The following is a 13,155-nucleotide window of genomic DNA, read 5'->3' on the forward strand; positions in this document are numbered from 1 at the left end:
ACTCCAGAAGCTACACGCCGTTATTATTAATATTATTATTAGTATTATTATTCTTTCCTTCTTTCGTCCTTTCTTTCTTTCTTTCTTTCTTTCTTTTTTTCTATCTTTCTTTCCATCTACATTACTCCGTTCACCCTCCAGGCTTGGTTTTCCCCTCGGACGCAGCGAGGGATCTCACCTAAGCGTGAGACATTTGGTCGGGCATATGACTAGGGAGAATGACCTGTACCTCGCCCCGGATGCCTCACGTGCTGTGCTGAACAGGGGCCTTGTAGGGTACGGGGAGACTGGAAGGGATAGGCAAGGAAGAGGGAAGGAAGCGACCGTGACCTTAAGTTAGGTACTATACCGGCATTTAACTCGAGAAGAAGTGGGAAACCACGGACATCCACTTCGAGGATAGCTGAGGTAGCAATCGAACACCTCTACTCAGTTAACCTCCTGAAGCTGAGTGGAGCATTCCAGCTCTCGAACCACTTTTAAGTATTGTGGCAGAGCCGGGAATAGAACGCGGGCCTCCGGGATGGCAGCTAAGCACACTGACCACTACACCGCAGAGGTGGTTATTATTATTATTATTATTATTATTATTATTATTATTATTATTATTATTATTATTGTTGTTGTTGTTGTTGTTGTTGTAAACAATGTTTTTTAATTAATCTCAGCCAGTTGGGTCGAGTTCAGCAACCTCATCAAAACACAAATCATTTCCAAGAACTACTGTCGGGATTTAAAGTTACAAATAACATATAGTATGATTTAATAACCCCCCTCCGGCACATAACGCCCTTGAAAAAAGTTTGGCCTGCCCAGCGACCACTGCTCAGCCTGAAGGCCTGCAGATTACGAGGGGCCGTGTGGTCAGCACGACACATCCTCTCGGCCGTTATTCTGGGCTTTCGAGACCAGGGCCGCCATCTCACCGTCAGATAGCTCCTCAATTCTGATCACGTAGGCTGGGTGGACCTCGATTTATTAAACTGGCCAACCATAATATTAGGTAGCAGGGATGTCATATGAATGCAAAGTATTCGATTCTCACCCAACGGACAAAGCGTGGGATCCCACCTCAACCGTTTAAAGGTCAGAGTCCTAAGCGTTGGATATTTGGTCGGCCATACAACTGGGGAGATGGACCAGTACCTCGCCCAGGTGACCTCATCTGCTATGCTCAATAGGGGTCTTCTGAGGGGATGGAAAGATTGGAAGGGATAAACATTTAAGGGGGAATGAACTGGCCGTGGCCTTAAGTTAGGTACGATTCCTGCATTTGCCTCGAGGAGAAGTGGGAAACCACGAAAAACCACTTCGAGAATGGTTGAGGTGGGATTCGAATCCCCCTCTTCTCAATTAACCTACCGAGGTGGAGTGGACCGCGTTCCAGTCTTCGTATCATTTTTAAAACTTTGTGGCAGAGCCGAAAAACGAACCCGGGCCTTCGGAGGTGGCATCTAATCATACTAATCACTACACCACAGAGGTGAACATGTTATAATTTAATAAAATCAATTTCTCGCTTTGCCTTCAATTTCTCCTTCATATTTAACCTAATCCGTTTACAGTTGTTAACATAATTATTATTATCAACCTTAAGAATGTTATTTTCCGCCTCTGTGGTGTAGTGGTTAGTGTGATTAGCTGCCACGCCCCAGAGACCCGGGTTCGATTCACGGCTCTGACACGAATTTTTTTTAAAAGCGGTACAACGCCTGGAACGGGGTCCACTCAGCCTCGGTAGGTCAAATGAGTTGAGGTGGGTTCGATTCCCACCTCAGCCATCCTGAAAGTGTTTTTCCGTGGTTTCTCACTTCTCCTCCATGCAAATGGCGGGATGGTACCTAACTTAAGGCCACGGCCGCTTCCTTCCCCCTTACTTGTCTATCCCTTCCAATCTTTCCACCCTCCGCAAGGCTCCTGTTCAGCATAGCAGGTGAGGCCGCCTGGGAGAGGTAATGGTCATCCTCCCCAGTCGTATTCCCCGACCCAGAGTCTGAAGCTCCAGGACACTGCCCTTGAGGCGGCAGGGGTGGGATCCCTCGCTATGTCCTTGGGGTGAGAATCGAATCCTTTGTATTCAGTTGACATCCCTGCAACCCAGCATTATGGTTTGCCAGTTTGATAAATCATACCATATGTTATTTGTAATTTTAAATCCAGACAGTAGTTCTTGGAAATGATTTGTGTTTTGATGAGGTTACTGAACCCTGGAGGGTAAACAGATAAGGAAGAAGAAGAAGAAGAAGGTTATTAAATGCTTTTTATTATTACTGTCAATTATTTAATGCTGATACGACTCCTAGACTGAATAGTCAGTGTTGAGGCCACCGGTTCAGAGAGTCCTGGGTTTCGATTCCCTGCATGGTCAGGGATTTTAATTTCGTCTCATTTATTCTTGTGGCTCACGGACTGGCTGTTTGTGTCTGTCCCAACTCTCTCTTCTTTATATTCGACAACAAACCACTCGATCAACCACCAGAGAAACATGCAATAATCATTACATCCCTCCACACAGGTTAGACGGAAGGAAGGGCATCATTCCGTTAAACAGGAGCAAATCCATATGTGCAACACAGTTCGGACCTGCAATCTCACAGGTGTAGGAAAAGCGGGAGAAGAAGAAGAAGAATGTTATTTAATGCTGTCTCTGAAAACTGGTTTGTTCTTTCAGTTCTGAAACCTGCATGCGATAAAGAATCGCCGGTATCTTCTCGTCTCCACAAGTAGATTAGTTACATTTTATGTGAGAATGCTGCCTGCGGGACTATATTCCGCCACCTTGGAGTCTCTTAAAATCGTAAAGCAGTTAGTGGAACGTAAAGCCAAAAACATTGCATTGGATTCTTTGCGTGAGATGGAATGAATCTATTTCTGTTTACTTACTTCCTCCTTCAGGGAAGGAGATTTTCACTTATCTCATAAAGCGACAAACATACAGCGCGGTGCTATTCTCAGCATTTCTTATTCATCTGAAAATGATTTTTAAAAATGTTTGTTGAGGAATTAATGCGCAAAAATACATTACAAAGAATAGATTTAACTTGTCCGCCTCTGTGGTGTTGTGGTTAGAATTATTAGCTGCCACCCCTCGTTAGCCCGGGTTCGATTCCCGGCTCTACCATGAAATTTGAAAAGTGGTAAGAAGGCTGGAACGGGTTCCACTCTGGTATCGAGAGATCAAATGAGTAGAGGGGGTTTCGATTCCCACCTCAACCATCTTGGAAGTGGTTTTCCGTGGATTCCTACTTCCCCTCCAGACAAATGCCGGGATAGTACCTAATTTAAGGCCTCGGCCGCTTCCTTCCCTCTTCCTTGCCTATCCAGTCCAATCCTTCCATCCCCACACCACAAGGCCCCTGTTCAGCATAGCAGGTGAGGCGGCCTGGGCGGGCTACTGGTCCTCCTCCCAATGGTAACCCTCGACCTAGTCTCATACTCCAGGACACCTCCCTTAAGGCGGTAGAGGTGGGATCCCTCACTGAGTCCGAGGGTAAAACCAACTCTGGAGGGTAAACACATTAAGAAAGAAGGAAAGAAAGGAAGAATATTTAAGTTCCGTAATTTATATATGAAATACTTATAGCTTTCAGCAGAACCTATTAAACGACAAAAGATTTTTGATCGCCGAAATAATGAGTGAATATACACGATATTTTTACATAAAACCATAACATCCAAGTTTTTCTCGTTTACGTCACCCCGCCCCCTTGAACCTTGCTAGTTCTAAGAATCTCACGGACTTCTTGACGGCGTTGTCTGTTATGTTCCCAATTTTATAAGCTGCTTCTACAAATTTTATGTACAGTATTTACCGGTAATTCAGAAATTAAGTATAGAAATTAATCTATTTAACAGTCGTTCATGAATATTTCAACTGTATAGAGGAAGACTTAACAGATCGCTGACACAAAAGGCTTTTATCTAATTAGACGGCATTTACTTTGGAAAACTTTCTCCTCTGGATGGCTTATCAATGAGACAAAGGAACTCAATGCGGTGTCTTTGACAGAGTGTAGCTCATTAGAAGCAAATCTCTTGCAGGAATTAATAAATGATGAAGAAACAAAGTTATAACACATCTAATAAATTTCCTTTAGATGAACATCTTGAAATTTGAAACCTCTCGTTCTGTAAATGACTTCATTCCAAGCCGTCGTAAGATTCAGGACGAGTTGTTTACAAATTAAATATACCATTTAAATATTTCAAGGCTGCGATCATTTTCTTCCCAATTGCTTCCTAATTAAATACTGCAATATAAACCACGTGAGACACTGAAGAAAGAAATGTAGTTCATTGGACAAAGTGAAATGAATTGGTGTATGGCTTTTAGTGCTAAGAGTGTCCGACGACAGATGCAGGTCTTTTGGTTTGACGGCCTTAAGCGGCCTGTGCGTCGTAACGAGGATGAAATGATGATGAAGACGACACATACACCCGTACCAGCAGAATTAACCACTGATGGTTAAATTCAGCCCTGAAATTGCCTCCGTATAGACTCTGTTGCACGAAGTCTGGCATTGTCATGCAGAATGATACATGTGTCAGTATCCGTCTTCTTTCCAAGTCAATGCACTGGCTATTTACTGCACGTGACTGGTCAGCACAGAAATAACACGTCTTCGGAACAGTTGCTCAACGCTGCTTGTTTCATGACCGTGCTGAAATGCTTCTGCCCATTTCGGAACAGTTCGGAAAAGAAGGGCATTAATCCGTACAGCTTCCACAAATTCTCTATGATACTCTTTGGCATTGCGACCTCGATGAATGGCAAGTTTGATTACCGCACACTGTTCTTGCCTCGTCACGTCCATTTTACTCGGAGTCTGACTCACTACTGCAGTCCCATCGCCCTGTGCGTTGTACTTTTTAAACCCACCGCCATCTGGTTCTGTGTTCATGTCAAGATTTCCACGACATGAACATTGTACGGTAGCACCGTAGAAATGATATATATCTTGACTCATGCCCCAATCCTCAAAGAACTGATGCAAATTGTGGATTTTCATTCTAAAAATCGTGTACCGCAGAAGTAGTAGGTAGGTATAACCAAATAAAGAACACAAGAAATACTTGATATATCCATTTTCCAGTCCTGAACAACCTGTCTTACGTTTGAGTCAGGACTTGTACAACTGAAAAGAAAACCACTCCTAAGGCTATGAAGCCTCCAGGAAAAGGCTTGAGGAATACTCGTCACCGGCTCACTCGACATCGCACATATTCGCCAACGAATGCGCAAAGTTTGCAACATTTTTGCAACTCTGCGCGACAAAAGTGTAGTGTTACGAAAATATTGCAAACTTTGGGCTGTGAAGACTTGGGAGTAAGGAGACAAACTGCTCGACTAAGCAGTATGATCCTAGTTGTCAGTAGAGACACTAGTAGACAGTTTTAATGGAGCTTTACAGAAGACAAACTGCTCGACTAAGCAGTATGATCCTAGTTGTCAGTAGAGACACTAGTAGACAGCTTGAGTGGAGCTTTACAGAAGACAAACTGCTCGACTAAGCAGTATGATCCTAGTTGTCAGTAGAGACACTAGTAGACAGTTTTAATGGAGCTTTACAGAAGACAAACTGCTCGACTAAGCAGTATGATCCTAGTTGTCAGTAGAGACACTAGTAGACAGCTTGAGTGGAGCTTTACAGAAGACAAACTGCTCAACTTAGCAGTATGGTCCTAGTTGTCAGTAGAGACACTAGTAGACAGCTTGAGTGGAGCTTTACAGAAGACAAACTGCTCGACTAAGCAGTATGATCCTAGTTGTCAGTAGAGACACTAGTAGACAGCTTGAGTGGAGCTTTACAGAAGACAAACTGCTCGACTAAGCAGTATGATCCTAGTTGTCAGTAGAGACACTAGTAGACAGCTTGAGTGGAGCTTTACAGAAGACAAACTGCTCTACTAAACAGTATGATCCTAGTTGTCAGTAGAGACACTAGTAGACAGCTTGAGGGGAGCTTTACAGAAGACAAACTGCTCGACTAAGCAGTATGATCCTAGTTGTCAGTAGAGACACTAGTAGACAGCTTGAGTGGAGCTTTACAGAAGACAAACTGCTCGACTAAACAGTATGATCCTAGTTGTCAGTAGAGACACTAGTAGACAGCTTGAGGGGAGCTTTACAGAAGACAAACTGCTCGACTAAGCAGTATGATCCTAGTTGTCAGTAGAGACACTAGTAGACAGCTTGAGGGGAGCTTTACAGAAGACAAACTGCTCGACTAAGCAGTATGATCCTAGTTGTCAGTAGAGACACTAGTAGACAGCTTGAGGGGAGCTTTACGGAAGACAAAGTGCTCGACTAAGCAGTATGATCCTAGTTGTCAGTAGAGACGTTAGTAGACGATTAAGCCGGAGTGGAGCTTTTGAAGGTAGGAAAGAGCGGAGAAAATTGGAATTCAAGAAGACAAATTTGTCAAATATTAATTTATAGGACGACGAGTAAGGAATTGGAATACATTATCAAGGCTAATGTTCGATTCATTTGCAGGTTCTTTGATAACGTTTAAATGTTTGTTTGTTTGTTTGTTTGTCTGTTTGTCCAACCCATTTCCCATTTCTCTACGGGGTCGGGTGTGAGGTGAGGTGAGATGAATCTGTCGTGGCGTGTTTTTATGACTGGATGCCCTTCCTGACAGCAACCTCATCAGAGGAGTTAATGAGATGAAATGAATGACGCGATATAGTAGGATGGAAGAGGGTGAAGCCCTGTACTGGCACGTAGCCTGCTCCTGTCGAATAGCACCAATGGATCTGCTTAACGTCCCCATCCGACGGACGAATCACCATCAACAACGTCACTTCACTTCATACGAGCACTGCGGGGAGGTTTGGACTTTAATCCACGCTTTTGACACGCAATCTACTGATTAGAAATTATATACCACCATTTCCGCAACCCTACCGGCCAACATTCGACCAACCAGACTCGACCGAGCCAACCTCGGTGTCAGACCGTTTAGACTTCAACGCCTGAACGATCAATGCCACGAGGCGGGCTTCTTTGAAAATATTTAAATAAAGCTAGGTAAACAACTGAGATGAAATCTGCTATTTGGGTGAGGTCACTGATTGATTTACTAATGCCCCGTTATATCATAACTGATACATTCTTCGATTATGTTTGTAATTTTCGTGTTGTTAGATACAAATGAAGGCATCGTCTAAATATCAAACCTTGGTATAATCCCGGACTATAATAATTTATCAAGTTTATAACCAACCGAGATTCCAACCGGTGAGAAGTATTTAAGAAAATACGGTATAAACAATTGTTTGAGAATCTGCCACTTGTGACTGCCCTTAATGCAGAACAATCGTGAACGATTGAGTGGCTGATTTATTGAAGAAGAAGGAGGGAATATAGTGGTTATAAGGTCCTCAAACAATATCTCTAATAAGGCGAGACGGACGAGAAGCTTTCCCGGATATGACCTTCAGTACTCAAGACTATTATAAATACACTAACACATTTCACCGACCGTATTCTGAAAGCATAGGATGTGCAATACACCTATTTTTAGATCAACAGGAGTACTATTGCGCAGGCCCCGCGGTGTAAGGGTAGCGTGCCTGCCTCTAATGGTAGGGCCCTGGTTCGAGGTCAGGGATTTTTACCTGGATCTGAGGGCTGGTTCGAAGTTAACTCAGCCTACGTGATTCCAACTGAGGAGCTGTCTGACTGTGAAATAGCGGTCCCGGTCTAGGAAGCCAAGAATAACGGACGAGAGGTTTCGTCGTGCTGACCACACGACACCTCATAATCTGCAGGCCTTTGAGGTGAGCAGAGTTTGTTTGTTAGGCCATGTCCCTTCGGGATTGTTTCTTAGTACTAATATACTACAGAAGTTGTAGCTTACCTTTGTTTTACGTCGCAATGACACAGGTAGGTCTTATTGCAAGGATATGATAGAGAAGGGTTAGCAGTGGGAAGAAAAGAGAGCCGAGGCCTTAATTAAGCTACAGTCTCAACATTTGCCTGGTGTGAAAATGGGAAGCTACGGGAAACCATCTTACGGGCTGTGGACAGTGGGGTTCGAACCCACTATCTCCTGAGTGCAAGCTGATAACTACGTCATCCAAGCCACACTGCAACTTGCTTGGTGATATTTCTTTCTAATATCTATTTTGCACCGACCGAGATTCCAACCGGTGAGAAGCAATCGACGACATCAATCAGGTATCACGCCCACTTCTTGGCATTTATCTGATCCGCTGGTAACAGCCAGTTGGTTATGTAGTGTTTTATTAGGTATTGTCTTACGTACATTCAGGAGCAACGAATCTCCCTGCTTCGTGCAGACATCTCTTCTAATGAGGATGGTGAGAGTCCCTTTGTCCTCCAAGCCCGAGTAGAATGACCTTCACATAGCAACGAGACGGTAACGTTTCCTCAGGTGACGATGATTTTGTCTCCGCGAGAGAAGTCACGAAATACCTGTCTGACACAGTGCGTGTTTAGTTCGTTGGTTCTGAACTGCGAACTGCAACATGAAATACAAAAAGATCAATGTGCAGATTTGTTCTAAGCTCGGCAAGACAACGCACGCGATGCTGGTACGTGTTTGTTTTCGAGGAGGCCGTGGAAGTGTTTCTGACAACCCCCGTAGCAGAAGACCGGCAACCGCCGTCGGTGACGAAAACATTGAGAAGGTGAGGACATTAATCACGAACGATCGGCGATTAACTGTGCGCATGATAACGGATGAACTGCAGATTAACCGTCAATCCGTGCGACAAATCGTTACCCAGAAATTAGGGAAGAGGAAAACGTGTTCTCGTCATGTGCCATATCACTTGATGGACGATCAGAAGCAGGCACATTTAGAGGCTTCACAGGATTTTGTCGAAACGGCGGATGCGACACTAAATTCATTGATCAGTATTGTCACTGAGGATGAAATCGGGTGTCTCAGGTACGACCCTGAAACGAAACGGCAAAACATGGAATGGCGTTCTCCGGGATCCCCTCGTCAGAGGAAGGTCAGAGTCGAAAAGTCACGCATCAAAACGATGCTCATCACCTTTTTCGATAGTCAAGGCATTATCCACAAGGAATTTCTACCTGAGGGAACGACGTTAAATGCTGCACGGTACATTGAAATTTTGACCCATTTCATGAAACGTCTACGCAGGGTACGACCCCAGTACGCACAACAAGGTTCATGTTTTTTTTGTCCATGAGAACGCTCGCCCACACACAGCCAATATCGTCAAACAGTTCATGGCATACTCGCCAGACCTCAATCCCCCAGACTTCTTCCTATTCCCAGGACTCAAACTCGCTTTGAAGGGAAAGATATTTGGCGATATTCCTGACATCCAACGAAACATGACGAGGCTTTTGAACACCAAACCAAAGAAAGCCTCCGCCGGGCTGAGTGGCTCAGACGGTTAAGGCGCTGGCCTTCTAACCCCAACTTGGAAGGTTCGATCCTGGCTCAGTCCGGTGGTATTTGAAGGTGCTCAAATACGACAGCCCGTGTCGGTAGATTTACTGGCACGTAAAAGAACTCCTGCGGGACTAAATTCCGGCACCTCGGCGTCTCCGAAGACCTTAAAAAGTAGTTAGTGGGACGTAAAACAAATAACATTATTATTATTATTATTATTATTATTATTATTATTATTATTATTATTATTATTATTATTATTATTATTATTATTATTATTAAGAAAGCCTTCTTGCAAAGTTTCCAGGACATGTACCGCCGATCTCAGCTGTGCATAGTTATAGGAGGGGACTATTTCGAAGGACAGTAAGGTCACTGTCGTGCATTGTTCATCTATGTTGATAGTTCAGAACTATTCACCGAACTTTATTGTCAGAGGCTGTAATATAGACAGTTAGATCGCGGCCCTTTTGATTCTTATTTTTCTTCTTTTTCTGTTTATTGTATCTGAAGCGTCATTGAGTTATGCTGCCACCTCTACACATCAAATTAGGGCTAATGAAATGGCTCCTAAAAGCCTCACCCAAAGATGGGCAGTGTTTCAAGTAGATCTGCCAAAAGTTTCCTCGTTTATCAGAGGCAAAATTGAAAGAAGGCTTGTTTGTTGCACCTGATATCCAAAAGTTCCACGAAGCTACGAATGTTAGGTAAATAAAATATAATGAAATATGAGAATATTTTCTTTGTTTATTCCTAAAAATTGCCATCCTTTTCTTAATCGTCGTCATCCGGTCGATTAGATTAGCTGTTTACCATTTTTCTGTCAGTACGAGCGCTAATCTGAGTCAAGACATTGTTTCACCACTACGAGAGTTAATGTGAGTCAATGCAGAGTTTCACTTAAGCTATTATAACTACATTCGATGTGGACATGTTTCAAACATCAAAAAACGCTTGAGGGTACACATTGCAGAAAGAACTATGTAATAAGTTAATTTGGATAGGATTAACCTCTTAACATACCAATTTTTTTACAAAATTGTGATCTTTTTTACATAATTTTTTATTGTTAAAATGTGCTATTTATTGAAAACTAATGACAGTGGTAATAATGAAAATATATTTTTCGAACTTAACAATGGAATATAAGCCACCGAAAAGTTCTTGTTTTAAAATCCCGAGTATACTCGTTATATTTTTACGGGTTATAAAATAAATAACTCAGCACTAAACAGATGGCAAGTAATACAACATAACACTCAATACTGTTCGTATGTTTGTGGCTGTGTGAAATGCCCTAAAACAAGGATCAACACACAATGCTACATCGGGCGGGAAAGCCACGAAAACGAACTGCCTGAGTCACCGACATCCACTACGGTTGAGTCAGAGACATCTGTTTGCAAAAATAGGACCCTGAAGTAATAATTTCATAAACATTTGGCGGAAATATTGAGGAACAAAAACAAACGAGTATATTCGGGCTTTTAAATTAGGTACCGATCAATGAGCGACATTCCCGAGTATACTCGGGCTTTCATGTTATAAGGTTAAAATCCAAAAGGAAACGAATAAAGAAAACACGACTTTATACTGTTTTTCTGGAAATGCATTTAGGTCGGAAGTGATTTTCAATTTTTTAAAAGTTTGATAAAGCTATCCAAGACTCACAATTTGAAACGTTTCTGGACCCTTTGGCCCTTCAACATGAGGAATTTGCTTAATTTTACGTTTTTCGAAGTATGGGGGGGCCCCTAGTTTGCCTGTTAAGAAATATTTTCAACATTAAAATGATGTTGGATTCCAACTTTGAAAGGAAATTAAAGTCAGTGAGAAGGAGGCTTGGGTATCATTCAAACAGATTGTTACCAAGTTCCTGGGCAACAAAAATGACCCACATTTTATTTCTATTGTGGCAAACATGCTGGATAAGTTCAAGCCTGAAGATTCAACTTGTGAGCAGTCACCGAGGCAGTTTTGGAGATATGAGTGAGGAGCAAGATGAACATTTCCATCAAGATATCAAAGTGACAAAAATAAGGTTTCAGGGGAACTACTGCTGGTCACTTCACCAAGAAGTTCAGCAAGCGGCTTACAAGAGAAAAAGGTACACAAGAAGCTTAAGGAGTAGAGGGAAAGGAAGTGAGAAAATGGACACTAAGCCTTTTTAAGAAAGATATATTCTTAGACTTCAAAAGAACTTTGCACACATTATAACATTACTTTTGTTTCCATTCCTTATGTTCCACTAATTTTCTGGTTTGTAACGAAGTATCATTGTGATGAAACCGTGGGTTATAGAAAATACAGTAATTGAGATCAGATCTGGAATCAGTAACAGCAAAACCAAAAGAATCACATATTGACCTTAACCCTAGAACGGCAGGGCTTACCTCCGCGACGAACTCCTGATACACTTAAACTTCCCCCAATTCTCTCTTTTATTGTATCCCCACGTACGTCTGGCAGTGTCTTGCGCTATGTTTAGCCTCCTTCCTGCTAACCAAGAGAGTGGGCGGAAAGTTGAGGTAAGTATTGTTTAGGATCAGATTATAAAAGCGTAGTCGCCGCCGATACGAAGCGATACATTTAAAAGTTTACTACTTATTTCGTCTCCAAGACTAACTGCTACTACCGTACAGTTTACATTTAAAGTGGAATATTTCACATAGTATTTTTGTGGAAATATACATCGGGACTCTCAACAGTCGGAAATGGATGTAGATCTCACGGAAGAAGAAATCCAGAATATGATCGTGGAACCTTCCGATGACGAACGAGAAATCGACTATGATGAACAAGATGACAATTTTGAAACAGATGACAGTGACCTAGATCCCGACATTATACCCAATGGACAGTAGTTTGATATAGAGGAAGATGAAAATGAAATGCCGTATGGCTTTTAGTGCCGGGAGTGTCCAAGGACAACTTCGGCTCGCCAGATGCAGGTCTTTGGATCCTGCGTCCTGCAAGCAGTGATGAGGATAAAATGTTGATGAAGACGACACATACACCCAGCCCCAGTGCCAGTGGAATTAAACAGTTATGATTAAAATTCGCGACATTGCCGGAAATCGAACCCGTGATCCCTATGACCAATAGCCAGCACGCTAACTATTTAGCCATGGAGCCGAACACAGAGGAAGATGAAGTATGACCAACATTAGAATTGAATACTGTGGCATGTACTATTATTTATTGTCTACTATAAAATATATCGCGTAAATTTTATATTGCTTTTCCTCTCCAACTTGTATATCTCACTAAATCTGAGATGTAATTGTAATTACAATGTGGTCACATCAAATGAAAAATAAAACATATCATTGATATAACCATTAAAATACGGACTTTAACAATTATTTAAACCCTCTTAAACCGACAATGAAAAATAATCATTTATCATAGCACAAACGTGTACGAGTGGTCGCCCCGACGAAGCGCTACCGATGACATTGCGAGTAGTGCTACCGTTCTAGGATAAAAGGAATTTTAAAAAGTTTCTTTTTTCTGTTACCTGTGTAATCATTTTTACAAAATATTTTGAGTACCTTGGCTCTACCGTAAATAATCTCGGAAGTGAAATCTCAAGCAAAATGCTGTATGGGTGGAATACCCGGAGAAGGGCGTCTAGCGTGTTGTGTGGCAAGAGGGTTCCAGTCAAACTGAAAGAAAAAATGCAGATGGTAGCGGTGAGCCCAGCGGAAATCTGGCCTGTCACCAGAGGGCTGTTGCAGAAGATACGTCTTTCAGA

This window comes from Anabrus simplex, chromosome 3 (genome assembly GCF_040414725.1).
Source record: "Anabrus simplex isolate iqAnaSimp1 chromosome 3, ASM4041472v1, whole genome shotgun sequence".
In the NCBI taxonomy this organism is placed as follows: domain Eukaryota; kingdom Metazoa; phylum Arthropoda; class Insecta; order Orthoptera; family Tettigoniidae; genus Anabrus; species Anabrus simplex.